The sequence below is a fragment of the Xenopus laevis genome, chromosome 5L, assembly GCF_017654675.1.
Source record: "Xenopus laevis strain J_2021 chromosome 5L, Xenopus_laevis_v10.1, whole genome shotgun sequence".
In the NCBI taxonomy this organism is placed as follows: Eukaryota; Metazoa; Chordata; class Amphibia; order Anura; family Pipidae; genus Xenopus; species Xenopus laevis.
This window is the reverse complement of record NC_054379.1, coordinates 13,129,886-13,156,767: the sequence shown is the minus strand read 5'-3', so window position 1 is coordinate 13,156,767 and position 26,882 is coordinate 13,129,886. Positions and strand designations below refer to the sequence as shown.

Here is a 26,882-nt window from a genome sequence, read left to right as displayed (position 1 = left end):
CAATTTCCTGACAGATGTCGGCCGAAAAATCGTAAAATGTATGATCGTTCGAATCCCATTAACCGCACGATAATTTCGAAGGATTGGTCGTGCTTCCCTCGGTCGTTCTGCAAGAAAAATCGTCGCGTCTATGGGGAGCTTTACAAATTGGCCTTTAACCTCCAGATATGATCTTAATTTGTTTTCAGGCTGAATCCCTGCTTCACCCATCTAGGACAACCATACATTTTTGCACATCACTTGTCCATACCAGCAGATGTTTCTAGGGGTACAGGCCTGTGGTAGAGGCAATTTTGTTCCCCAATGGTGGTCATGCCTACGCATTTACACAGTGCTTTACAAAAAGTGTTCAGTCATCTCAGTGGAGCTTACAATTTCTGTTCCTATCAATCATTCCAATTTTATCTGAAGTCAACTAACATGCCTTATGTTTTTGGAGTATGGGAGGAAACTAGAGTACTTGGAGGAAATACACATAGACATGGGGAGAACATTCTTTTTGCAGATAGTGCCCTTTCCATAAATAAATGCAATGCACTATAGCAGTAATCATTACTGAGCCATAGCAGGGGCAATAGCAGAATGACCACCATAACATTATTACAGTGAACTGAAATCTTTGTTTTAAGTGTTACATACATCCTATTTAGAACATCTTCTTGCTGGAATTTGAGATGGCCATATAACATGTTTTGGCTGGCTCCATTCTTTAAAGACGTCAGTGAAACAGGACAATCTGGTGAAATCATTATGAAAGTTCAGACTACTAACTTCATCGATACAACGTTTCATCAAAACCCTATATGTTCCTTGGGAGTGCCTACAGTTTTGAGCTTCATATAAAACACAGTAGTTTCTGATAGAGATGGGTTATTTAACAGGAAATACAATTTGTGAATGGATACAAGTCAGAAGAAAATTAGCCAGCCATAATCCTGCATGCAGTAGGAACAATATGGCTGTCCTGTATGTGGCTCATGCACACCGAAGAATTCCATTCTCTGCACTTCAAGGGCTTGTTACAAGGAAATCATACACAGATGACTACTCTTTTTATGGTTCACGGGCGACCAGAGTGAAATTCAGCAGCTGTTCAGGACAAGTGACCACTCTAACAGCTTTATTATAACCTGCTAATAGAGAGGGAATTGCATTAGAGCACGAGGTTAGCAGTGATTATCGGCAGGTGAGTGCTTTATTGAAGCTGAAAACCATTAACATTGATAGAGTAATTATTTCAACTTGAAAGTAATTACCTTGATGGGTGATAACCACTCTGGTGTTCCTTGGTTTGATTGGCCCAAACAGTTGTCGGCTCTTAAAGCTCAAGAAATTATATCGGAGAAAACCTGCAGTGTTGGAGTCAGTACATTCACATGAGCCCAGAGTGGGCCACATTCTCATTTGATGTCAAATATACATTTATAATTTCTTTAGAACTCTAGGTAGACAGAGAGGTAGATGATAGATAGATAGATAGATAGATAAAAGATCGATGTTAGAGAGAGAGAGAGAGAGAGAGAGAGAGAGAGATCTATTTCAGGAAGTTCCAAATAAATGATTCCTGTTGCTAAACTGCTTAATAAAGCCCAGAAGAGGTGAAACGCGTCACAGTAAATAGCTGGTCCGTCACTGGCAGCAGGTTTTTAATGAAAACAGTATATTTTGGTGATTAGTGAGTGAGCAGCCTTGAGATCTCAGAGTTTGCGTTCCACAGTGGAAGCACGTTCTAGAAGTGACCGCCACCATCTTGGATCACAAGCAGAGGTGTGAGAGGAGCCTTTCAGGGTGGGTAAAAAACACAGGCAGAATGCTACACAGGTGGAATTTAGATTGAGTGCCAGGACAGCAGCCTTAGCAAAGGATTAAGTGAGAGCAGTCCAATGCTTGGGAAACAGGTGTATTGAGGAGGGGGGGTTTGCCTCAAATATATCCTCTTTGGCCAAAAATCCTAGATATGTCCTGTGAGACTAGTGCCACTTTTACTAAAAGTTTTAAGACTTAAACATAATCTCCCTCTAAATAATGTTCTTTAATCTACTGGTGATTTCCGGATAGTGACTGATGAGATATAATAAATTTATATCGTAATCTCATACACTAAAACTCTAAATCTGGACTGAGCACTTTTTAAAGAGACTATTTATAAACTATATTGCTGCTTTTAGTACAAAATAATTGATGTTCCTGTATAAATTAATTAAAATTAATGTATAAAATTAAATCTGAGTACAGGTATGGGACCTGTTATCCAGAATGCTCGGGACCTGGGGTTTTCCGGATAATGGATCTTTAGGTAATTTGGGTCTTCATGTCTTAAGTCTACTAGAAATTCATTTAAACATTAAATAAACTCAATAGGCTGGTTTTGCTTCCAATAAGGATTAATTATATCTTAGTTGGGATCAAGTACAAGCTACTGTTTTATTATTACAAATAAAAAAATTTGGATTATTTGGATAAAATGAAGTCTATGGGAGACAGCCATTCCGTAATTCGGAGCTTTCTGGATATCGGGTTTCCGGATAAGGGATCCTATACCTGTATATGTATTAATGGGCATTTTTTTTTAACTACACCTAAAATTAATTTTATTTATTGTGGTAAAAAGGACCTTGAGATGCTTTAAAGGCTGACCTGAAAGGTTTTTTCCTATAAGGCCACAACTATTCTAATCTTTTATGCTCTAAAATGCACCCAATGTAGACAGTATAATGGCTAATTCATGAAGGTCGATGTGTAAGGTAGTTTTAGAGATTTATTATACCCCAAAGCTGCTAAAAATCTGAATCCAAAAATACCCCATCTCAAACCTGTCGAGGTCATGTAGAAGTCAATGGCAGATGTCCCTGAAGTTGTTTCTTGACATCTTGATCTGGGCTGGATAAACTGGAAAAGTCAGGGGGTTTTGTCTAATAAGATGAAAAATACGAATTTTCGCAGATAAAATCAAGTTTTCGTATCGTATGACAGGAACCGACGTTCCATTTCGTTGCAACATCTTTTCGCTCCGACGTTTTCGAGAAAAATAATTGATAAATGAGTTCAGTTCGTGGAATGGCGTTTGGTCGGCTTTGTTTCATGATAAAATTTGATTAATTTGAGTTTTAGTAAATTAGCCCCTTAAAGAACCTTATAATTTCTATTATTCTAATGTTGTGTTTATCTTTACTGTATCCTTTGTATCATTTCCAAATGTTAAGTAAGATGAATAAGAATTATGTATCCCACACCCTCGCCCCGTAACACCAGCCTTATAAAAGTGAAATTAGCTGTTACTAGTGATGGGTGAATGTGACTGGCTTCGCCAAAAATTCGAGAAACAGCGAAAATTTGCCAAATGCATTTTTTTGTTGTGTGATACAGTGGGTCAGTTTTTTTCATCAATTCTATGGGAGTCATTTTTGCTGTAAAACTCAACAAAAAATTCGCTCATCACGAATTGCATGTATATAAATATATATATATTATTGTGTTTAACACCTGTAGTTCTCCTGGCAAGTTTATTCATGTGCCAGGCAAATATCTTCAGCTGCAAACAATTAAGAAGCATCATTGATAGAATGGTGACTTATAAGAGAGGCAGCGAGTAATAGCCTTTCACCCTGGGTCACCGGTTAAAGGTTTTGTTCATTTGGGCCTTTACGTTGTCATCCCTTCGTAGCTGTTCAGTGAAACGCGAAATAACGTGTCATATTTGTGCCGTTCTTATAGTACCAGGGGTCTTGTATTTTACACAGCCGGCATTCAGCATTATATGAGTTGTCTTCTTATCTCAGGAAGATTGCAGCTCGTCAACAGATTTTCTAGGAATGTATTTATAAACACTCCATATATTATATGGGAATTAAAGCAGCAGTCAGTGAAAATGCATGTGACATATTTAGCCTCTAAGTCTCTGCTTTGATCTCTGTAGCTCTTCCTAAACATGTTTATGGGATCATGGCAAGTACCTGGGCTAAATAATATCCAAAGAACCTAAGGAATCAGTTCATTTTGTTTTGAAGAATAAAATAACAAAGAACATATACACACCTTTTAGCAGAGTATTCGTTTTTGCACCCAATTTTAATGAGCTGATTTATGATTGACAGTTATTGATTTTTCAAAATTTATATTTACAGGGCTGTAATTGCTTTTTAAGGATTTCTTTGTATTTTTAAATTAAATAGGAATTTTTTAAAAAATTTTACAAGCACGAGAGTAGAATGCCCCAATTGTGCAGGATGCACATAAATGGATTGCACTCGCATTGTGTAAGGCTATAGTAAATTGAGCAGCACTGTTACTCTTACTATTAGCTTTACTCCTATATTTGCTCTGGATGAGATCTAGTATTCTCAAAGGGTGAGCCATTGCAACAATGTGGAGGCAGAGTGTAGAACAACTGTAATCAGTGAGATATCCAAAGAATGGGCACGAGTGATTCTTCTAACCTACCCATAGAACTTATTTATTGAAGAACATAATCCACATACTGTAGGAGTTCAATGAGAGATAAAGCAGGAACATAGAACATAGACATATACTCACAGCACCAATGGTCAATATAAATCCCTTTAGGGCAGTGTCGGACTGGCCTGGCGGGATACCGGAAAAAAACCCCGGTGGGCACCGACCCTTAACGGGCGACCGCCGGGCGAGTCCCCTTTCCCAAAAAAAAAAATTTAGGTGCCTCACAGCGCCATCTGCGGCACCTATTGACAGAGGAGCACCGACACGCAGGCGCGCCAAGCAGCACCTTCACGCATGTGCGCTCGGCGTGTCAGAGTAGGGAGGGTGGGGGCTCGGAGGGGGCCCTGGACAGTAGTCCCAGTGGGCCCCGGGCCCCCCAATCCGACCCTGCTTCAGGGTAAGAGAGAGAGAGAATATACAGCATAGACAGAGGCACTTCTAGCTTTCAGCCATTGACCTAAGTGGAGCTCTAAGGGTGCCCCTAGCTTTGACACTTAGTCCATACTTCTGGGCAATTACTGTAGTACCCGGGATACTAGTCCTACTCAACATTCCTCAGTGGAGCCTGTGCTGCTTGGATAAATAGTCCTGACTATCTATCACTCCTTGAGTGACCTTTTAAAGTGAGTAGCTAGACCTGACCTTGTCTTGGTTCAAAGTGCAAACCCTTCCTGTCTCCTCGGGTAAGGGGACTAGCAAAGTGGACTCTGAGCATATGTGTGCTCAGCTTATATATAGTTACACAATGTCACCTTGGGAAAGCTAGAGGTCATGCTTTGACCCAGGAAGAGGAGCCTAGCTCCTATATAACTAAGTGCCCCTTCTGTGTCCAAACTTTAGGGGAATGCAATATAAATGGGTGAGGGATGTGTCATATCCACAGTGTGCCTTAAAATGGTGTTTGTGTTGAATTCACTGGGTGCATATAAATAAACTCACTGTGAGTCATTTACTAAGGCACCAGAAAGTGTGAGTGCTTCAAAATTTGATTAGATTCACTGGGTGCAAGTCTGGGCTGTCTATTACTATACGTTGGGTGCATGCTCTAGGGTGCCAGTAGCTCCAGGGTTCCCCAGAGTTAATAGGTACAGTTGTGTACAATTCATCAGAAGAGGCAAGATGGACACATTGGCACCCATGGGATGTGAAGGAGAATGCTTGGATTGTGACATGTATTAATCCTTAATTATGTATAGATTGGTGTAACTGTAAATGTTCTAATGTTCTGGTTAAAAAGAGGTTGTAGATCCACCTATGTCAAAGCACACAGAGTATAAAAAAGTCTCAAATTCTAATGAATAATAATCATAAAAAAATATTTTCGAAATATGTCTGTATGAGCACCTATAACAATATTTTTGACTCCAAACGTTATCTTTGGACTTCACCCTTTTTCTCACTTCTTCAACCAGTTCAGTGTAATGTGTTTTTCTATTGGAAGTTAAGCACATTGCTGCTGTGTCTCTGTTCCTGTACTGTCTCGTGCAGTTCTACTGTGCTTCCCAGAGTCTCACTATTTTTCATTCCATCCTTCTGCCTCATCAAAGCCTGAATTGATTCCTGTGTCAATACTGTGTGACCTTCAATAAGCCTCCTTGTGTCCCTTTGCCTCAGGCACAAACAATGATTTTAACTCTACAAGAGAGGGCCATACTTAGCTCTTATATGACAGACGTCTCTTTGGAAGCTGAGACTTGACGTGATATGACACGCATAAAGATACCCCACTGACAGTATAGCATTATACATTACTGTAGAGTAGATGTAAGGGCTCATGTATTCAACCACTGCTGTGGACTCAAGTGTGGACCAATTCAAAGACTCAAGTTGTTGAGCATCAGTACCAGAGTGTCCATCTGACTGCCTCTGTAAATCGAGTGCAAGTGCTCTATTGATGCTGGAGGACTATAAAGCTATTGCTTGAACATGGCAGTAACTCCAGGATTCCTCATTGTGGTCTTGGTAGAATGGATTTAAGGTGTTGTGTGTCAGCACCAGTGCATCTATCCTTCCCCCTTGATAAATCAAGTACAAATGTGCCTAGGACTACACCACCTTGAAACTTAGTCGAATTTCCAGGGTACCTTCAGTGTGCTGCATAAATTGATGCAGAAGCGTTGCGCCCAAAGAATCACATGCTAAAATTATTTTAACAAAGCACCCTAACCAATGACATCCCCACTACAAATATATTCGCTGCAATGTATGCCCAATTTGCATCAAAATACAAGCACAATTTTGGTTCTGATGCAATGAGTGTAATTGCCTCACAGTCAGGGTTGGAGCAGGACACCTGGGACAAAACTGGTGATCCCTGACCCTCATGGGCTCCACAAACTCAGGCCCACTCTCCATGGATGCTGCAGATGCTCCATTGTCCCCCTCTTGCCCAGTCAGAGCCGCAAGTTAAGGAGAAAGTAAAAGATATGTTACGTGTTGTGGGTGGGAACTGGGAAGAGGGGGAAGGCAGGCAGACAATGGGAGGGTGCAGATGTTGGGAGGGGGCCCTTGAGTTTGCAGACCCAGTGGGCCCTGGACACCCCAGTCCCATGCTGCTTGCAGCCAAAATGAGGCTTAGATTGTGGAAAAATTTGCTTCCAATATTGCACTTTGACCCTTATAATATTCGACAACTCTCCACATTTCCAAAAATATTAATTCCTTCAGCTTATCCATTACAGTAGTGATGTGTTTTCATTAGGATGCATATGGGGTAAAGTTAAAGGGTCTAGAATTTACCTTACAGTTTGCACAGTGCTGCTGGATGTACAGGGACCCTTGGATAGTTCCATGTGCCAAAAACCATCATTGTGTTTGTTTATTCATTGGTCATTCCCAGTAAGTCCCTACAGCTGTCGATAACACTATTAACATGTCCATTGCAACGTCCTTGAGGCATGCATAGGGCCATATACAGTACCTTTATGCCATAGAGATGCTCTATCTCTGAACTTGTACTGTAAGTCTTATATATATATATATTTTGAGTTGTACTTAAAGGGATACTGTCATGGGAAAACATGTTCCTTTCAAAACACATCAGTTAATAGTACTACTCCAGCAGAATTCTGCACTGAAATCCATTTTTCAAAAGAGCAAACAGATTTTTTTATATTCAATTTTGAAATCTGACATGTGGCTAGACATATTGTCAGTTTCTCAGCTGCCCCCAGTCATGTGACTTGTGCTCTGATAAACTTTAGTCACTCTTTACTGATAGGGGCACCCTTATAACTCCACTTAGGGTAATGGCTGAAAGCTACAAGTGCCTCTGTCTATGCTGTATATTCTCTCTCTTACCCTGAAGCAGGGGCGGACTGGGGGGCCGGGGGCCCACCGGGACTACGGTCCAAGGGCCCCCCCACCCCCCTACTCTGAAGCGCTGAGCGCATATGCATGAAGGCACTGCTCGGCACGCCTGCGTGTCGGCGATCCTCTGTCAATAGGTGCTGCACGCATTTGCAGATGGCACTGTGCGGCACCTAAAAAAAAAATTTTGTCGGTAGAGGGGACTGGCCCGGCGGGGGCCCATTAGGGGTCGGGGCCCACCAGGTTTTTTCCTATATTGACCATTGGTGCTGTGAGTATATGCCTATGTTCCTGCTTTACCTCCCCCCCCCAGCAGCCTAACAAAAGAACAATGGGAAGGTAACCAGATAGCAGCTCCCTAACACAAGATAACAGCTGCCTGGTAGATCTAAGAACAGCACTCAATAGTAAAATCCAGGTCCCACTGAGACTGATTCAGTTACAAGTAGGAGAAATAACATCCTGTCAGAAAGTAGTTCCATCCTAAAGTGCAGGCACAAGTCACATTACTGGGACAGCTGGGAAACTGACAAAATGTCTATCCCCATGTCCGATTTCAAATTAGAATATAAAAAAATCTGTTTGCTCTTTTGAGAATTTTGAGAATTTGCTTTAGCAAATTTTGGCACCTGCATCAATTTTGACACTGGCGTTAAAGTCAATGAGCGTTGATGCATGGTCGATTTTGACGTGAGCAACTTTTCGGACGTGCAACCAAAATTTTTTTAATTTTCGCAGGAGTTTTGCGGGAAAATTGTGCCAGGCGAATTTATTCGCCCATCACTAGTGCAGAATGAATAGTCCTATATAAGAGTAGAGTTTTTATATAAAGGCCATTAGTCTCTGTAAGCAAAAATCTTTCAACAGCAAATAAATGACCCTACGAGATTTATTTTAGTTAAGAGCGAATGGCTATCAAAAAGAAATATTGATATGGAAGCCGTGAAACCTTGAAATCCTATTTTAGTTGTTTCATTTACGAATAAATACACCGCATTGTGAGTAAGGGGCGATTTTAATATTTTGATAGTTGAGCTAAAGCAATTACCAATGTCATGGCTGGGTACCTACACCCATTATTGCGGCATTTTGAGTTCTCGTAATATTTATTTATTTTTTCAGATGGTTATTGATCTCTTGCTGAGTTGAGATTTCAGGTTCACGCCAGAAAGCTTGATTAATGGTTTGGTTTTAAAAAGTGGACTGAATTGGGACACGCAGCCCAGGCTGTCCAAAGTTCCAAGCCGAAATCCGTCAAGACTCATAGCTCATTATGAAACACTTATCAAGTGTACATGAAAAATTAATTGAGCTCTGTTTGATTCTAGGAAAGGGAAAAAAAAACACGGAATGAAAAGAATGCTCTTTCTACTCAGCGATCCCCCCCAATCTTTCCAGATGTTGCACACCTTCCCCTAGAGGTACAACAGAGGGAGATGTATTAATATATTGTATTGATTAGATCAAGACCCCTGACAGTTATTTGTAGAGATACCATCTGGCTTGTGTTTGAATTCCTTCACCAAAAACAGGACGTGACACGTTATTAATCTTAGCTTTCTTAGTATAGACAGTTGCCTTTTTGCAAAACCGCATTTTGCCATTCAGTACAAGATGAAGGCAGAGCTGAAGGGTGCTGAAATTAAGGTTATTACACAAATTGAACCATATGGTCCAAATATTTCAGCAAGGAAATTGCCAGACAATAAAAATTGCTCCTGCCTTCCTAATGGTGTAAATTACAGTTTAACCATAGCTCTAATGATGTCCTTCTGCCATGCTTAACTACTGTTACATGAAGGGCACCGTTTTAAAAAAAAAATTTGTATTAAAAAAAAATGTAAATGTTTTACAATCTGTTACTCTGTCATTAAGAACACTGTCAGAACTGCATAAACATAATTGCGCTCAACGTACAGGAGAACAATCTAAACAAAGTTGAAAACTCATAGCTCAGTGTCAGATTCCATTGTCTGTATAAGTGTCCAGCCTTGTCGATGGATAAGAGAAACTGCGTTCAAAAATGAAGCTCATTTGAATAAAATAATCGGATCACTTTTTACTTATATGAGCTTGTTAAGATATATTTATTCATGTAGGTGATGGGAATTAAAATCACAATACCTTTAATATTTAGGTTTGATTTTTTTCGGTTTCAAAAATAAAAAAATTGACCTTTATCCGAACTTCTATTAATGCACACATTTCTGAGATCAAATTTTTTTTTTTTTTAAAAAAAACAGCTCAAAAATTCAAACCTCCCAGATGTGTGCTTATTTATTAACGTGCTTATTAAAGAACTTGTTTTCCAAAAACTGAAACTGAAAAACTGAAATTGAAAAACTGAAATATGGCTTGAATTTGGCTAATACAAAATGTCTACATGAACTCACCAGCTTTTAGATGGATTTTTGTTTTTTTTTAATGTTTTTGGGGTTTATTTGAGCTTAATAAATCTTGAAGATTCAAGTTTTGAAAACTTCAGTTTGTGATTTTTGCCATAAAAAAAACTTGAATTTCTGTAAGGATTCAAGAGAGTTCAAGATAAATCTGCCCCAAAGTCTTTCGTTTTAGCTTAAAATGCCACAGTCCTAGATATAACTTTCCTTCTCACCTACCGTAGGCATCCTTTTGTGCTATAATATATAAATTCAAGAAGCAAGCAGAGGGTGTGGCTTTATGTATAAAAAAATGTGGTCTTATATATTTTGGGACATGGCCAATTAATAGGACCAGTAATGGAAAATTCCAGGCTTAAAATTAGCAGATACAGCTTCCTATGTTTGCTTGTAGAAACATATAATAATATACAGTAATAGATAAATTCCATATGACTCTACTTCTATCTGGAGATGCAGCAGATGTTTGGGAGTATTCATCATATTTAATCATTGATTAAATGCTTGGAATTTGAATTAATTGTGAGTAGCCAATCTAGCCTCAGTGTGGGGTGGTTGTAAAACAGCCTTCACAAGATTCACGTGGCGGGAGGCCTGTTCACTAGTACCACTTACATTCTGCCAGTATATATATATATATATATATATATATATATATATATACACGAATCATTCTAGTCTATACAACTGAAGAATCGTTCTAGTCTATACAACTGAATATAGGAAATATTTCAGACGATAAATCTTGAAGATTCAAGTTTTGAAAAATCAAATTTGTGATTTTTTTCCCCTGAATCATATTTTTTTTCTACAGATTCATGTTTTTTTATTCCTCTATGGGGCCTATTTACAAATTTGAGAGTAAAAGTTGTCAAGGTTCTATATAAGTCAATAGGAGTTGTGCTGATCCTATTGGACCATTTTTATTGAATTCAGTCTAAAAATTTGAGCTTTATTAAGTTTTTTTTAAAATTTTAGAGGTTTTAGAGAAATGTGTATTTTTTTAATCAGTTTGCACTTTTTTTTCCATTTGTACTTTTTATATTCAGATCTTTTAAAAGTAATTCAAAGTTGCAAACATTATCTTAAATGGTGTCTTTGTGAATGTGTTTGTCATGTAAAATCAGTCGCTTGCGAATATTACATTGCGCATTTTCACTAAGCAGAGGTTTAGCATTAATACCTGCTCTGGCGTTTCATTAAATATTACGTCACTTAAAAGACTTTGTGCTTGCAAAATGTAATTAATATGCTGCGAATGCTCGCAAAAGCCTTTTGTTTGCAAACTTTGCGATGAAGTTATTAAGGTCTTTAATGAGTCAAAAATGGTGCAAACCTGGTCCCTAACGTTCACAAGTGTCTTTGCGCAGGTTTTTGCTCTAGCAAAACATTTTACAAAAACTCTGTCACTGAAATTTGACTGTGTTGTGCTCATTTTTTGCAGAATTGTAGGATTTACTGTATACTTGTTTTTTTATAGGGATGCACTATTTGGGATTGCATATGCAAAAAAGTGGAAAACACATGATTTCCCTTCCTGCCCCTAATTTAGTCATTTCATAGAATGTATAACTACAGACTAGAGACTAGAGATCTGGTTATCTTTTAGAAAATATATCTTGTTGGAATATTAGTGAGAATTACCCTTTATTTTCATATAGCTAGATAGTGACTACTAAGGGCATTAATATTTGGTTTTCATAGAACTTTTTATGTCATCACTTCATGCCATCTTCACTATGACCTAGAACAGAGCTGTCCAACTGGTGACCAGTGGGCTACATTCATGCCGCGATCCACCCTTGGGTGGCCCCCATATAAAAGTCTGGCTGCTGTGTTTGCGTACCATGTGTAAACTTTAAAGGGTATCACTACAGAGACTGGCCCCTACATTGTTTAAACCTCAAATTCAGACTGTAATCCCCTGTATTGTTCACACATATGATCTCCCCCTCTTTAGTTCACACTTGTAACACCTCCATTGTTCACTCCCCTAAAGCCCCGTACTGTTCACACCTGAGACCCAGACTGAAACTACTCACATTGTTTACCTGTTCACACTCATACAAACTGCTGAAAGGGCACCAGCATAGTGTCAAAGTATGTAGTACATTTTAGAGTGGTCCTGATAGGTTTCCCTGTCTCCTGTTCTGTTTTGTCTTTCATATGCTCCCTGTGTGTGCCATTCTCTGCCTGTCCTATGCTCCCTGTGTGTGCCATACTCTGCCTGTCCTATACTCCCTTTGTGTGCCATACTCTGCCTGTCCTATGGTCCCTGTGTGTGCCATACTCTCCCTGCCCTATGCTCCCTGTGTGTTCCATACTCTGCCTGCCCTATGCTCCCAGTGTGTGTCATATTGTCTGCCCTATGCTCCCTGTCCTTGCCATACTCTGCCTGCTCTATGATCCTTTGTCTGCCCTGCCTGTAGAACATAAGCCTGGTATTTTTTGGGGGGTTTGTTAGCATTTAAAAAATATTGTAAGGGGCCCGTAGTTGTTTAATCATGTACTAGGTGTGCTGTGTTATCCACAGGGGAGGAGGAGGCTTTTGGATTTAAGGGTGTGTCACACATGAAACCTAGACTGAAACTGCCCACATTGTTCACCTGTTCATACTCATACAAACTGCTGAAGGGGCACCAGCACTGTGTCACTGTGTAGTACATCTTAGAGTGGTTCTGAAAATTATTGTTAGGGGCCCCTAAGGTGTTTAATCATGTGCTGGGGGGTGCTATGCTATCCCCAGGGTTGGAGGAGACATATGGAATTAAGGATATGTCTTAATATGACAACTTTTTTCACAAATGAGTGATAAGTGAAATCCCTGCAGTGAGCACCAACCATTTGTTTTTTTGGTGTGCTACCACCATTAATGTTGACATGGTCTTGTGGTAACATGGGTGTGGTTTAAAACAGGGAGTGGTCAACACTTGCTTCCATTATCGGCCCTCCGCCATGTAGACCAGAAAAATTCTGTCTCTCTGTACCACAGAAGTTGGACAGCACTGATCTAGACAATGTTGCCGCCTCCTCGTTCCAATGACTTGGTTATTTGACTCAACAATAGCCTCCTACACCAACATCAACATACCAATTCATGCCATGATACTAGCAGCCATTTTTCTTCTCCCATATTGTAATTAAACATAAATAGGTTTAAGAAACATTTGCCTTTGTATATTTTTACATATAAAAACATCCCAAAATGCAAAAAATGCACTCCTAGACACCCTGATATCTTAATTAGGAGCAGCTTTTTGCATTATAAGCCCAATTTTAGCAATTTATTTTTTATAACAGTCAATCTAAAAAAAAACATTAATGGAATAATTGCAATGGGTTTTTATTTTGCAAACCAAAAAGATAGTGTCAAAAATATTCTATTTTATAAAATGTTATAAAATGACTTACTATGTTTAGCTCTGTCAGTGGCATGAGAAGAGAGTCCTTGATGTGCTACTGAATTTCTGCTTACAGTGGGTGTAAACTAATCATGCCAAACCTGACAGCACTCTCATTTGTCTGTGTCCAGAGTCACTACAATCACTGTCATGATGTCCAAGTGATGTTATTATCTGCTGCAGCTGAAGACTGTCAGATGTGTAGCAATACATTTATAGTGTTGAGGTTTGGGCAACACTTACGGTTTTAGTTGTAGAGAGATCTTTATTGTTTGGTTTGCTAGCTTGAAGTGTGTTGTTTATTTTACCATTACAACAAGGTGATGTGAGGAATGAAACACAAGCAATAGTAGTTTTAAAGTGCAGGGTTGGTTGAGGTGAGATTTAAGATATAAAAGAAAAGTTCAATTTAAACTATGAATGTGCTATAGAACGTGGTTTAGAACCAAATACCTTATTTTTGGTTCTTCTTGGCTTTCTGGCTTACAAACCAAAAAACCAAGACTTGTGCCGTTCATGTGTCCTGGGTGGGTCTTCTACTTAAAGACCTGTAATCTGGTCTCTTGTCACCCCCAAGAAAAAACAATAGGCTGTTTTATTTTAAAAATGGATCTAGACTAAATATTCAACAAGATGCCCAAAATTCTGGTTTATTTCATCACTATGAAATATAGTTAGCTAAAAAAACAACATACAAATAATATTGCATGATATTCCAGAACAATAGTCTCATACTCTAACAGAACCTCAGTATCCACCATTCATGAGCACCAGAGATAGAAATTAGCATCATTCATCCTTTTGTACAAATGATTAGGTATATTTACATTTTATTCTGAAAGTATGAGTGTAAAATGGTTACTTTTCTCAAATGCAAGGCTAAACTAACAAACAACTTTGAGTCACCTGACCACTTCTCTTTCTCTTAAACTAAACATAACCCTAAGCATTTTACGATATATTTTTCTTATGTTGTACACAGAATTCTGACATGTATGTTTATGTAATACAATTTTTTGAAAAAGTGATCTTTAATGGTTCACTCTAGAATCATTCATTTTGAGCTTTCAGAAGGCCACTTGCCACTGCTGATGCCAAAGTAGATTCATCCTTCATTTTAGGAGGGAGTCTATGTAACTGAGCGCTATGTTGTTGGATTACCCATTTCAGGTACTGTCCCACTAACCCTCGTTTTAGTAGACCAAACTTTAATCAAATAACACTTACCATAAAACCACAACACAACTATACCACAGATATACATATAGCATTGCCTCCATGTCAGCAAATGATTCCAGATTGCTTGATCATTCCAGAGCACCTGCCCTTAGGATTTAACCCTTATCTGGCAAATCCTTCTTCTTCTCTTCTACCTTGACGTGGGCTCTTGCTTATGCTTCAGATGCTGGTCTTCAAAGGGGATTACATTTACCCCTCTAGACACATATACCCTCCTCCTGAAGAGGATCAAAGAGAATGAACATGACTTCTCCGTTCCACACACACATTTCATACTAATGGAAAGCACTTGACACCAATAGGAATCCAACCCGCCCAAGGGTATGACACCATATACCATGATATTGGCTCTCCAAAACTCAGGGTATCTACAGTATGAGAGCTTAAATGCCATCCATAGGGGCGTCTTACATTTATACTACTGAAAAAACAATTAACTATACACATTGTATTTTCTTCCCTCACCCAGAAGACAATAAATGAAATCAATTCCAAGTTTATTTTGTTTTTTTGTATCTGATGCCTCCTGTACTTTATCCTTCTTCTTTCCCTTCCTTATATTTGCCATTTACCTTTTTATTTCTTTTTGGTACCTGTGGCTTCTGTTTCCATAACATCTTTTCCAGGAATTAAAATTTTAAATTGTATTAAATGCCAAAAACGTTTGCCCCTGCGGTCAGTGATTTTACTCACTGTTGCCCACTACTAATTTTATATTGTATTACACTTGAATATTGATAAGCAAAGAGCTTTTCCTATTCAGCTAATATATGTATCAATTCAATACCAGTACATTTCTCCAATTAAAACTAATTACAATGGATGTCATATATATATAAATATACATGTATAAATGGTAAATTCTGTATCTGATATATATATATATATCTATATCTATATCTATATATAGATATAGATATATCTATATCTATATAAATATATATATATATATATATATATATATATATATCTATATATATATATGATATCAGATACAGAATTTCCCATTTATCAAAACTGGAGCAGTCATTTATTATGTATTCATTTTAAAAAAAATTTTTTAAAAAAAACCTTTTAGTTCTCCCCTAGCTTACTTAAAAAAAGGAATTTACCAGAACATATAAATCCATCTTTTTATTGGGTTTTTACCTTTTATTTCCCATTTTAGATAAAGGCCTTGTGTTCTGTTTATATATGACTGTAATGAAGGCATGTCAATGTAAAATACTTTGCTACAGTGAACAGTTGGATGTATTAAACGGTATAGTGGTCGTCCTTTAGCATGGTGTCCTCTTGGGCCACATAAGCTTGTTGCTGAGACAAGACTTTGGATGTGTCTTTGCTGCTCTAAGCAGTTGTGCGAATGGAATGACTACATTTATTTATACTTCATATGTGCAGGACCTTCTAATAGCTAAAACAGCAGTGACCTCAAGGGAGCTGCTGACTGGGCAGTTAGAGTTTTTACTTTCTCCAGCTGGTACCTACTTAAAAAAGAGCAGCCTTTGCCTAAAATTACGACATAATATTCTAAATTAAGTATCACATTATGCTGGTGACATTATGCTGTGTTTTCAAGAAAAAGCTTTTCATCATAAACTTTCTAAAGTTATTACTGCTGCCATACTTGATGAACATTCTTATTTTTTTTTTTGCATATAGGTTTAATGAACTTTAGTGACTTCTATGCATTACATATATATAATATTCTGCGTATTATGATTTTTTGAGTTTAATAAACTGTAGCATAAAGAATGCATATTGTATGATCAGGGCTATCCAAAAAAAGAATAATTCTGTTTTTCATTGATAGGGTTTGTCTTCAACTTGATCTCCTATAAAATAGTCGAATGGGTTTGGGAGGGTTGATTTATGAAGATAGGCATTTGCACAAGTGCAGCTGGCAATACCAACCAATGAAGTCTTTGATTTCATTCTTTAACATGTATATGCAACTGACTGAGTCCAGGTTGGGTAAGAATCAGCAAAGTCCTAGGAACCAATGAGTAATCCATATTCTAATAGCATTACATAGATATAAATAATTTATATAGCACTACTAGGTTAATATAAAGGTATATTTTACAATGTAGAAAAGTAAATATAGGGAGGACAAATATTATAATAATACCTGTAGTAAATGGTTGTATACTGTTCAACATTAATTGGTAATTGGTTGCTATTGGCATTTGCACAAAGTAGCAACTATGTTTGTAAATCATCCTCAGGGAGTATTTAATACAACAAGGTAATTTATTTATCACCCATGAGATGTAGTAGTATCACTGATGATAAATGAAAAATTAGCTAATTCTAATAAGTAGCATTGCTGTTATTCATGCAGATGAGACCCTCATTATTTCTGCAATTATTGCTAGTGATGGGCGAATTTGGGGCGTTTTCCCGAAAAATTTGCGAATTTCCAGCAAAATTTGCGAAATGACGATAAATTTGCGAAACTGCGCCAGTGTCCATTTTTGACACCGGCTGGCGGCGAATCGCAGGAATTCGACGCAAATTCGGCCATCGCTAATTTTTGGGATGGATTTATAAAAGGTTGAATATTTTTTCCCCCCATGCTGTATTTCGGCTACAACTAGATTTTTCCTTCATGGCTATGGGGAGTCAAACACATTGTGGGGCCGATTCACTAAGGGTCGAATATCGAGTGTTAATTAACCCTCAATATTCGACTAGGAATTAAAATCCTTCGACTTCGATATTTAGCGCAGATAGTTCGATCGAACGATCGAAGGTTAATTCCTTCGATCGAACAATTAAATCCTTCGAATCGAACGATTCGAAGGATTTAAATCCAACAATCAAAGGAATATCCTTCGATCAAAAAAAGTTAGCCAAGCCTATGGGGACCTTCCCCATAGGCTAACATTGACTTCGGTAGCTTTTAGATGGCGAACTAGGGGGTTGAAGTTTTTTTTAAAGAGACAGTATTACGACTATTGAATGGTCGAATAGTCGAACGATATTTAGTTCAAATCCTTCGATTCGAAGTTGTAGTCGTAGTCGAAGGTCAAAGTAGCCCATTCGATGGTCGAAGTAGCCCAAATAAAACTTCGAAATTCGAAGTTTTTTAACTTCGAATCCTTCACTTGAAGTTAGTGAATCGGCCCCTGTGTGTTTGATGTATATGTAACTATAATTATTAACTGAAAATTATTGACCATGTTGATAAACTGCTAATATTGAATTTAAGCACAAATATATTTGTATATACAATATGTTACTTGGGGTCTAGTATGGACCACAAACTTCATAAAAAATTGCATCAAAATTGTCTGTGGATAATCAAAGTAATACTAATACCGAACAGGCCCAAATGATCCAAAATGGTACAATGAAAATTGAACTTCTTTGCCTAATGTTGCTAATTTCAACCAATCATGATCCATTAGTATTGATTTGAGTGCAGTTTTATTAAAAAATAATTACAAAACATGCAAGGTCTTACAGGTCTACAGACTTCTTGAAATGCCCTTTTCCTTGTATATTGTGAAATAAAGCCATATATCTTTTACAATAAAAAGCTTATTTATCTTTCAGTCAAGTAATAAAGTTTTTGTGTGCTTTTTTTCACTTGAAAAGAAAGCCATTGATAAGGTAGAAAACTGCTGGGCCAGCAGATCAATAGATTAAAAATGACCAGATTACTTTAGGCAGCCCTCTACCTGCGCCCGATTTGTCTAGTGAGTCTCTGAACTGAGTTCTATTGACATCTGCAAATCAATTCTCATCTTGATTGTTTCCAGCAAACAAAACCCCTTTGACCCAGTGCCATTTTGTCCACTTCAAGCAGTCAGACATGTTATCGAGGTCTTTTACCTGTTATAAAATTGTCAGCTGCGCTTTACCGAACACCATTGTTAAGAAATCTGAAGACATTGCAGATTACAATTTCTCTCAAAGAAATGTTTTGATGATTCAGGATGGGGGGGGGGGACAAGCTTTCATTGTTTATCCTTTAAATGAAATAATGGATGCTGAACCTGTTTGTTTGTTTCTTGATTAGAAACCTTACTTTTTTTTAATTAAACGCTGAATGGACACAACTGAAAATATTGGATTACATTTAAATAACTTGAAAGTCATGGAGCAGTAATTTACGAAGGACAACCCCCCCAACAGAACAATATGCAGATTGCAATAATATCAGATATATATAATAAACATTCCCTGTTATTATTATTATTATTCTGTTATTATCTTATTATTGTAACATTGAATTATCAGATACAATAACTAAAAGCTGTTTGCATGAAACCAACATAATAATGTAATTCTTGAGTATAATGCAAGTTATGGCTTAGCTTATGACTGGTATGGTTTTCTAGAAGAGCAGTCTTCAGGAATGGTATGGTTCTCTTGCTGAAAAGAATCGGGGAATGGAATAGTCTTCTAGCTGAGAACAATTGATTGGGGGATGGTATGGTTTGGTCTTCAAGAAGAGCAGAATCAGGCAGGCCTGGACTGGCAATCAGGGGATTCTGTCATATGCCAGAGGGGTTGCTGTAAGATGCCATAGAAAGTCACCATTTGTTGGGCTGGTAAACTGTTTCAGCCTCTGTGTACTTGGAATGCCAGGGCCTATTTTGAATCCTGGGCCAGACCTGGAATAAGGGTATTGTACAGTCTTCTAGCAGAGTAGACTTAAGGAATAGCATAGTCTTCTAGCTCAGCAGAACTAGGGAATGGTATAGTCTTCTAGATAAGAAGAATGTGGGAATAGTAAAGTCTTCTATCTGAGCAGAATTGGGGAATGATATACTGTAGTCTTATAGCTGAGCAGAATGGGAGAATGGTAAAGTATTCTAGTTAATTAGAATTGGGGAATGGTATGGGGGTATATTTATCAAAAAGTGAAGTTAGAGATCACCACTTTCCATTCATTTCTATGGGATATTTAAAAGAGTATTTGTCAATGGGTGAAAGTGAAAGTTCATCCTTTAATAAAAACAGTTTTCAAAATCCCATAGAAATGAATGGAGAGTGGCGGAATTTCACTCTAGCAGACTATGGATCCCATGGTCTTGTAGAAGAGCAAAATTGGCAAATGGTATGGTCTAGTATCAGAGCAGATACTATCAGAGATAGACTAATTGTAATGGTATTTTGTGAGCCAACCTCAGTTAGAATAAAGACTCACTGAAATTCTATTCATCTGCAAGTGAATGGGATTGCACTTTAAAATAGATTCTGGTCTGTACATATGCCTCTTTTGGCAAAAAAAAAGTTGCAAACTGCATTGGGATTTTTACACATTTATCAATCATTTCAGTTGGAAGTGATTTCATCCAAGTTGTGGTGTTATGATACTGCATTTTAATCAAACCTGGTGAATGTACAGTGTATATTGCATGGAAAGAACATCCATACCTTACTTCCACATGAGCAGCCTAATTAAAAAGTGTGCTCTTCCACATTTAATCATTTTTGAGTATCAGTGGACATGCCGTAGAGGGAACAATTGCTATGCCAACCTACTTGTGCCATGATTAAATAAGATTTGTCTTTTACTTGTAATCACTGTTTCTATTATACCTGCCAAGGGTTGTTATTTGTGGTGCTTAGCAAAGATCCGGTGGGTTTTCAATATGGTGATGTCCACGTCTCTCTAAGTTGATGAGCTTCAACAACTCTGCATCCCCTGACATCTGAACCTTTTACCAACACAATAAAAGTGTTGTCATCAACTTTGCAAACAAAAAGTAATTCCTTTAAAACATGACAAATACATGAAAGATTTGATGAGAATTAACTGTAACCCCACAATGGTCAAAAAGTTCAACCATATTTCTCCTTCCTTCATAAAGTATCCAGCTCCAGAATCCTTGTATTTTATCATGAATTAAGAGTAGCTTGAGTTTCTTGCAGTTAATGGCTTGATTCTATTTCAAACTGTGATCAGTTCCAGTAGCTTCTGAAGGCTCTTAAAACCATAACCCCCACAACTCATGCTGATGGAGTAATCTGGAGGTGTATCAGACAAATCACTTTAATAAAAATAAAGTGGATTAAAAACTACAGAAGAGAAACACATGGGCAGTGATATGGAAAAAATGTACATTCTGAACCCATTTCCTATTTAGTCGGTTCATTTTGCCATTAAGACCATTTTTTGACAGTCATTCTTTTTTATTTTATTTTATTTTTTCTGTTTGACTAACAGAGAAAATCTCAAATACTGACAGAAAACTCAAGTGGCTCGTGAATTTTATGAAGTCATTTCACTAAAGTAAAATTAAATCAAGTCCATATACTTTCACAGGCAACCTGTGATTTTTATTTGGCCAGTTAATAAAACTATTATTTCTATTTGGAGTTACTATTCTGATGCCTAGCTGCCACCTTTGGGATTATGCTCCTTCATGTTTTAACTTTATGTTTAAAGTTACATAAACACATTTATATATTGAGCTATTAGACTGCTGATCCACATATATATATATACAGTATTAAATAGCATATTTTGTTAAATGGTGAAGAAATGATGTCTAAGAAAGAAAACCATCTAAGAATGAGTTCCTTAAAAATTAAAAAAAACATTAAAACATTAAAAAAAAAATTTCAGGATAAAATATGTAAACCAAAACCCTAACAATTAGGGGGTTATTTGTCGAGTTGTGTTTTCCACAAAAAAAATCGAGTTTTTGGGGTAATTTTTTGGATTAAATAAACTCAAAATTTTCAAGATTTATTATACCTCGATCCTGGAAAAAGTCAATGGCAAAGGTCCCTTTGAAGATTTTAATAGCCTTCACAATGTTCGAGGGGTTTTTTTTAGAAGTTTCGCTCAAAAACTCGGTCAATTTGACCGATTCGAGTTTTTTCTCCGAAAACTCAATCAATTCGAGTTTTCGGGTTTTTAACCCCAAACTCGCTAATTCAAGTTTTTTCCATTCAAGTTTTTTCTTGAATTAGAAACAATTCGTGTTCATATGAGTTTTTTAAAGTTTAAAAAAGCTCACATACTGTACCTCTAAAATTTGACCTTTGATAAATAACCCCCTTAGGCATTAAAACGCTATTTTAAATTGTTTGCATTAAAAAGGAGGATTAGATTGAATTTGAAAGATTTTGTTGCAACATCACTAAAACAAGATTATGTGAGTGTATATTTTTTGATGCTTAAAATAAAGTAAACCATTTGGAAATCGGGAACTTAGAAATTTGAGTTTTAATTGTTTTGCAGTTTAGACTTCAAGATTTACTGTTTCAAGCACTGGATAGGCCTTCTTGTTCCTTGCTTATACCCTATCCCTATATAGCACATAAAAAGAACACAGGGAAAACAGTACAGGAAGATATTGGGTTGGAAGAGGACAGGTTAGGGTTGATGCATCTCTACTTCCTAACCATTTTGTGAAATGCTTTGAAAAATGTTCATGGAAATGTATTCAAAATTTTTTTTTACTAGTTGTGAACCACCAAAATATTGTTTTTACATGTTTCCAACTGATTGATCATTTCTACATTGCCAGTTACAGCATGGTGTTGTTTTTTTAACCCCTTACACCGATCTGGTTAATGACTTTGCTGCCTCCATGTTTTCAGTTCCCTACCTCACCCACCTGCTGTGTTATCTCAGAAACATTTATTGCAATTGTTAACTGCAACTGCCACTCTACTGTATGCCCTGATTTTCTTGTTGACAGTAACTTTAATATACTGTATGTAAGGGTAAGGTCAACCTAAGGGACTTTTTATCTCTAACTGTAGGTTATGTATGGTGTTGACCATTGGTAGCAAGATGAGAGGCAAGGGCAAAAAATACTTCCCTACTAGACTTTCTGAAGAGAGACTTCTGTATGTCACAGCACAAGAGGAAATAGGGTTGCCATCTGCCCGGTTTTGACCCGGACAGCCCAGTTCTCAGGAGGGCTGTCCGGATGAAAACTGCCTACCCGGTTTTTCAATCACCGCCTACCTGGCAATCACCGATTGCCACTTCATAACCTGCCCCTGATGTCACAAGCACTGTCCCAACCAGGGGCTATCCTGGCCCCTCCCAGTTGCTGCTGCCCCCCTCCCCCAGAAATTCGCTCTTAAAGTACCAGGAGCAGCATTTTTGCTGCCCCTGGTACCTAGTGGGGCGCTGCCGCCTGAGGCGACAGCCTCAACTTGCCTCATTGGCGAAACATCCCTGGTCCCAACGTCACCAGACCTGCCCTGACTTCACTCGCACTGCCCAGTTGCCCGGTCTCACTAAAGAAGAGCAAATATACAAATAATTATGAAAAAATAATAACAGATTCCTATACTGTATATTAATATAATATTATTGAAGCAAATATTTGTTGAATTCATTGGAATCAAATCTTTTACTAACATAATATTACTATAACATATTTGTGAAGTATTTCCTTTTTTAAAAATACTGTAATTTCAAGTACATCATGTATATATTTTTTAATTTTTTAATTTTTTTTTTTTCTGAAACCCATCTCTACAGGAAAACAGAGGGACAAATATTGGTATACTTTGAAAAAAATAATTCAAACAATACCATGTTTCGCTATGCTAATATATTTTATTTTAGCTGGTGTTACATAACAAAAAACATAGAAACAAAGGTCTAACATATATAGCCTGTTTATTTTGAACTTGTCTGAAAACATGAATCATTTTAGTTCACCAGTGTTTCCCTTTGAGCCCTGCAATATAAATTTAGGTTTTCAGTGATTTCATTTCAAGTCTTTGAACTATCTCCATGAAGAACTATAAATACAGACAATGTCGAGCTAAAAAGCTCGTTTTAATCATATTTATTGCAAAATTAATTTAAGACGCCACATTTTTATGCCACACATGATGCTTAATTCTGGCTCTGTATTTCAACCTCTGCCTTGTTACTTCTCATTAAGAAGTCTACTTCCCTGTTCTTGCCTTTTGAAAGGTTCGGTTTTCAGGAATCCAAGCTATAAATGTTTATTAAAAGGATTCATAATGAAATCAGTTTTGTTATGTTTTTAATAGCTGCCTTGAGTACGTTAGACGAATGAATGAAGGTTGTTAATCATTAACTACTCCGGCTGCAAAAAGTATTTGATAGTATTGCCATCTAGGGGCCAAAGTGAAGTCTCTACACTGAAATAAACTGTAATTGAACAGGTGCGGCAATTGACAATATACATATGTTTTTGTTTTATAGCCCACATGCTTTCCATGTTTCTTATGATAAAAGACACTTCTAAATGCCCCACAGCAGCCGACACTTTTATATATAATCTGTTCGAGGTGATTACTATTTGCATTTGAGCTTAGGAATCTTCAGCCGCGTAAACTTTATCGTCTAAACAAAAAGAAACCACCGTATATATTTTCTGCATTATTCATCTTCCGTGTGTTTGTCCAGTTAAAGAGCAAACAAATCATGTATCAAGCAGAATTATACCCCTCGATGTGCCAGAGAATACATTTAAATTTTTCATGAGGCAACCTTTCATATTTTAAAAAGTAAATTAAGACGTCTGCAAATGTTGACGTGTTTTGCTGTAGCGGTGCTGAAATATTAAACTGGAGGAAATCTTCATATGTTCTGAAATCTGGAAGAAGAGAGAAATATGACACATTCTGTATAATAACAGGGTTGGTGCATTTCTGGAAAGGTTTTCGGTTGGCTCAAAGTATTAAAGGATAAGTAAACCTTTAAAATAAGTGAATGTAAAATTGATGAGGGGGTTATTCTAAGCACTTTTGCAATTTACATTCATTATTTATTTATTTTTAATTCCAAGATATTAAAGGATGCATGTGCTGTTAATATGAATGAATTTTGTTACAACAGCGCCACCTGCTGGTCATTTTCGAACCAGTCTGACCAGCAAGTAGTCAAGGAAGAAGTTGTCAGGAGAAAGAAAGAGGCTGCTCTGATGTTCTTCTGCTTAGGAATAAAATTAGAAACCTTTCTCAAATCTTTCCTAAGCAGAAGAACATCAGCCTCTTTCTTTCTCCTGACAACTTCCTTGACTACTTGATGGTCAGACTGGTGGGAAACTGACCAGCAGGTGGTGCTGTTGTAACTCAATTCATTCATATTAACAGTACATGTATCCCTTAATATCTTGAAATTAAAAATAAATAAATAATGAATGTATATTGCAAAAGTGCTTAGAATAGTCCCCTCATCAATTTTACCTTCACTTATTTTAAAGGTTTACTTATCCTTTAACACCTATAACAGATATCAACAGATATAGGGGATATTTGCTTCTTATTGTAAAATATAGGATATCAAGATTCTCCAAGGCGTTTTATGACCGTATAAAGGCATAAGGGTATAGGGAGAATACCTGGGTCATGGAACTCTTACTTGACTTCTAATATCATATATAACAGAGGTTACTTTATTTATACCTTATACTTTATTGTTTCCAAAACCGTTTTTATTCAACGTTCAATAACATGAAGAGGAAAATAAATGATAATAGCAGTTATTAAATCAGCTTGATCAAAATAATGAAGTAAAGTAAGTAAAACAAAAATCAAACTTCGTGACCATTAGATTAATAGATGTATCTATAATTTTTATCAAAGTCCGAATTTATCTCATTATTTCTATTAAAAAAGTCCGACCAACTCAGAATTGCCGATTGGACCTTATTTATCATAGAAAAAGCTTGCTAAAATCGGTTTGGGCAAAATCTGAAAAAAAGACAGATTTCCTGATTTCCCGCCTAAATCTGACTTGTGGCGCCAAAATAAAAAAAAAATCCGATTTTTGAACTCAGCCAGGACCATGATATTGAAATGAGAACGTTGCCATTGACTTCTACAGGACCCCAAGCTTGGAGATGTCAGATTTTCGGATTCAGAATTTTTCAGCCTCGGGGTATAATAAATTCAGGAAAAATCTTATTTTTTTTTTGGTTAAAAAAAAATTGGAATTTTTCATGATTTTTGTATTTGGAGTTTGATAAAAAAAAACTGTAGTGAGAGTACAGTATCAACAAACCTGTTATTTGTATACAATTGGTGGTGTTGTTACAAGTGGTTCAATATTATATTTGTTAGTCCAGATAGCTTGTAAATTGTCTGTTGATATGATAAATCCTTTCAAATAATGTATTGCTTATATCTGGAGCAAAGTGTTTATTTCTTAGCCATGTCAGATGTAAAGAATTATGGACGGCAAATTATATCTTTTGCGGATAGAGTGCCAGGTTTTGTATGTGTGAATAAATAGGGGATTTTCCTGCATAGTTTGTGGAATGTTTCTTAATGGAGTGTGCAAAAGGGAGTTCATAGATGGACCTAAGATTTCATCTATAGAGGTTGTAGTATATATGTCTCTATGATGAAGCCAATCACCCACATATCGTAGTAAAGCTGCTTCGTTGTACTCGGCAATATTCGGGAAGTTAATACCTCCATGGAATTTGTGTTGTTGGAGAGAAAAATATTTGTTCGAGGCATCAGTTCATTTTTGATTTTGTCCGCTTAAATATGGTAGATTGGGCTTGTGATCATTGCCGTTGTTAGGTCTAACTCGTTAGTATCTGGGTGTGATTTATCTTGTGTATATTCCAGTTTTGATCCTGCCTGCCTGACTATTCTGAACTCTGCCGATATTGACCCTTGCCTGCCTGACTATTCTTTGAACGCTGCCTGTAGAGACACAGGCCTGTCTGACCCTGCTTGAACTCCACCTGTACCGACCGGCCTACCTGACTAGGCTTTTTGTCTACTCCCTGAACTGTTGTCTTCCATCCAAAACCTTGGAAATGCACGTGGCCTTTTTGCTCGTTCAGAACATCTGCTTTGCTCCTCTCAAGTGGAGACCTGGCGGCATCTGAGTAGATGAAGGCTCCTCCTGAGGCCAAAGGCGGCTGCTACAGGCAGAAGATTGAGCCGAGACCAGGAAGCCTAGCACTTGTTCTGAATTTAGGGAACAGTGCGTGACAAAACTGTACTGTATAATTCAATGGGATCTTACCTGTACTTTCCAAAAGGGATGAAGTACCCTCTTTGCCAAAGAAACTATACCGCATTTCATACAGGACTTCTTCTTTTTTGCTGCTGTTATTGTTTGTTACAACCAAATGTATTGTCCACATGTATTTTC

The 26,882-nt window shown here is 37.3% G+C and overlaps 1 protein-coding gene across 1 annotated transcript in view; it reads left to right on the top strand.

Annotated features, from left to right (window-relative positions):
- Window positions 1-26,882, top strand: part of ush2a.L (Usher syndrome 2A (autosomal recessive, mild) L homeolog) — a 442,265-nt gene that overhangs the window by 368,578 nt on the left and 46,805 nt on the right. The gene's annotated exons all lie outside the window — the stretch shown is intronic.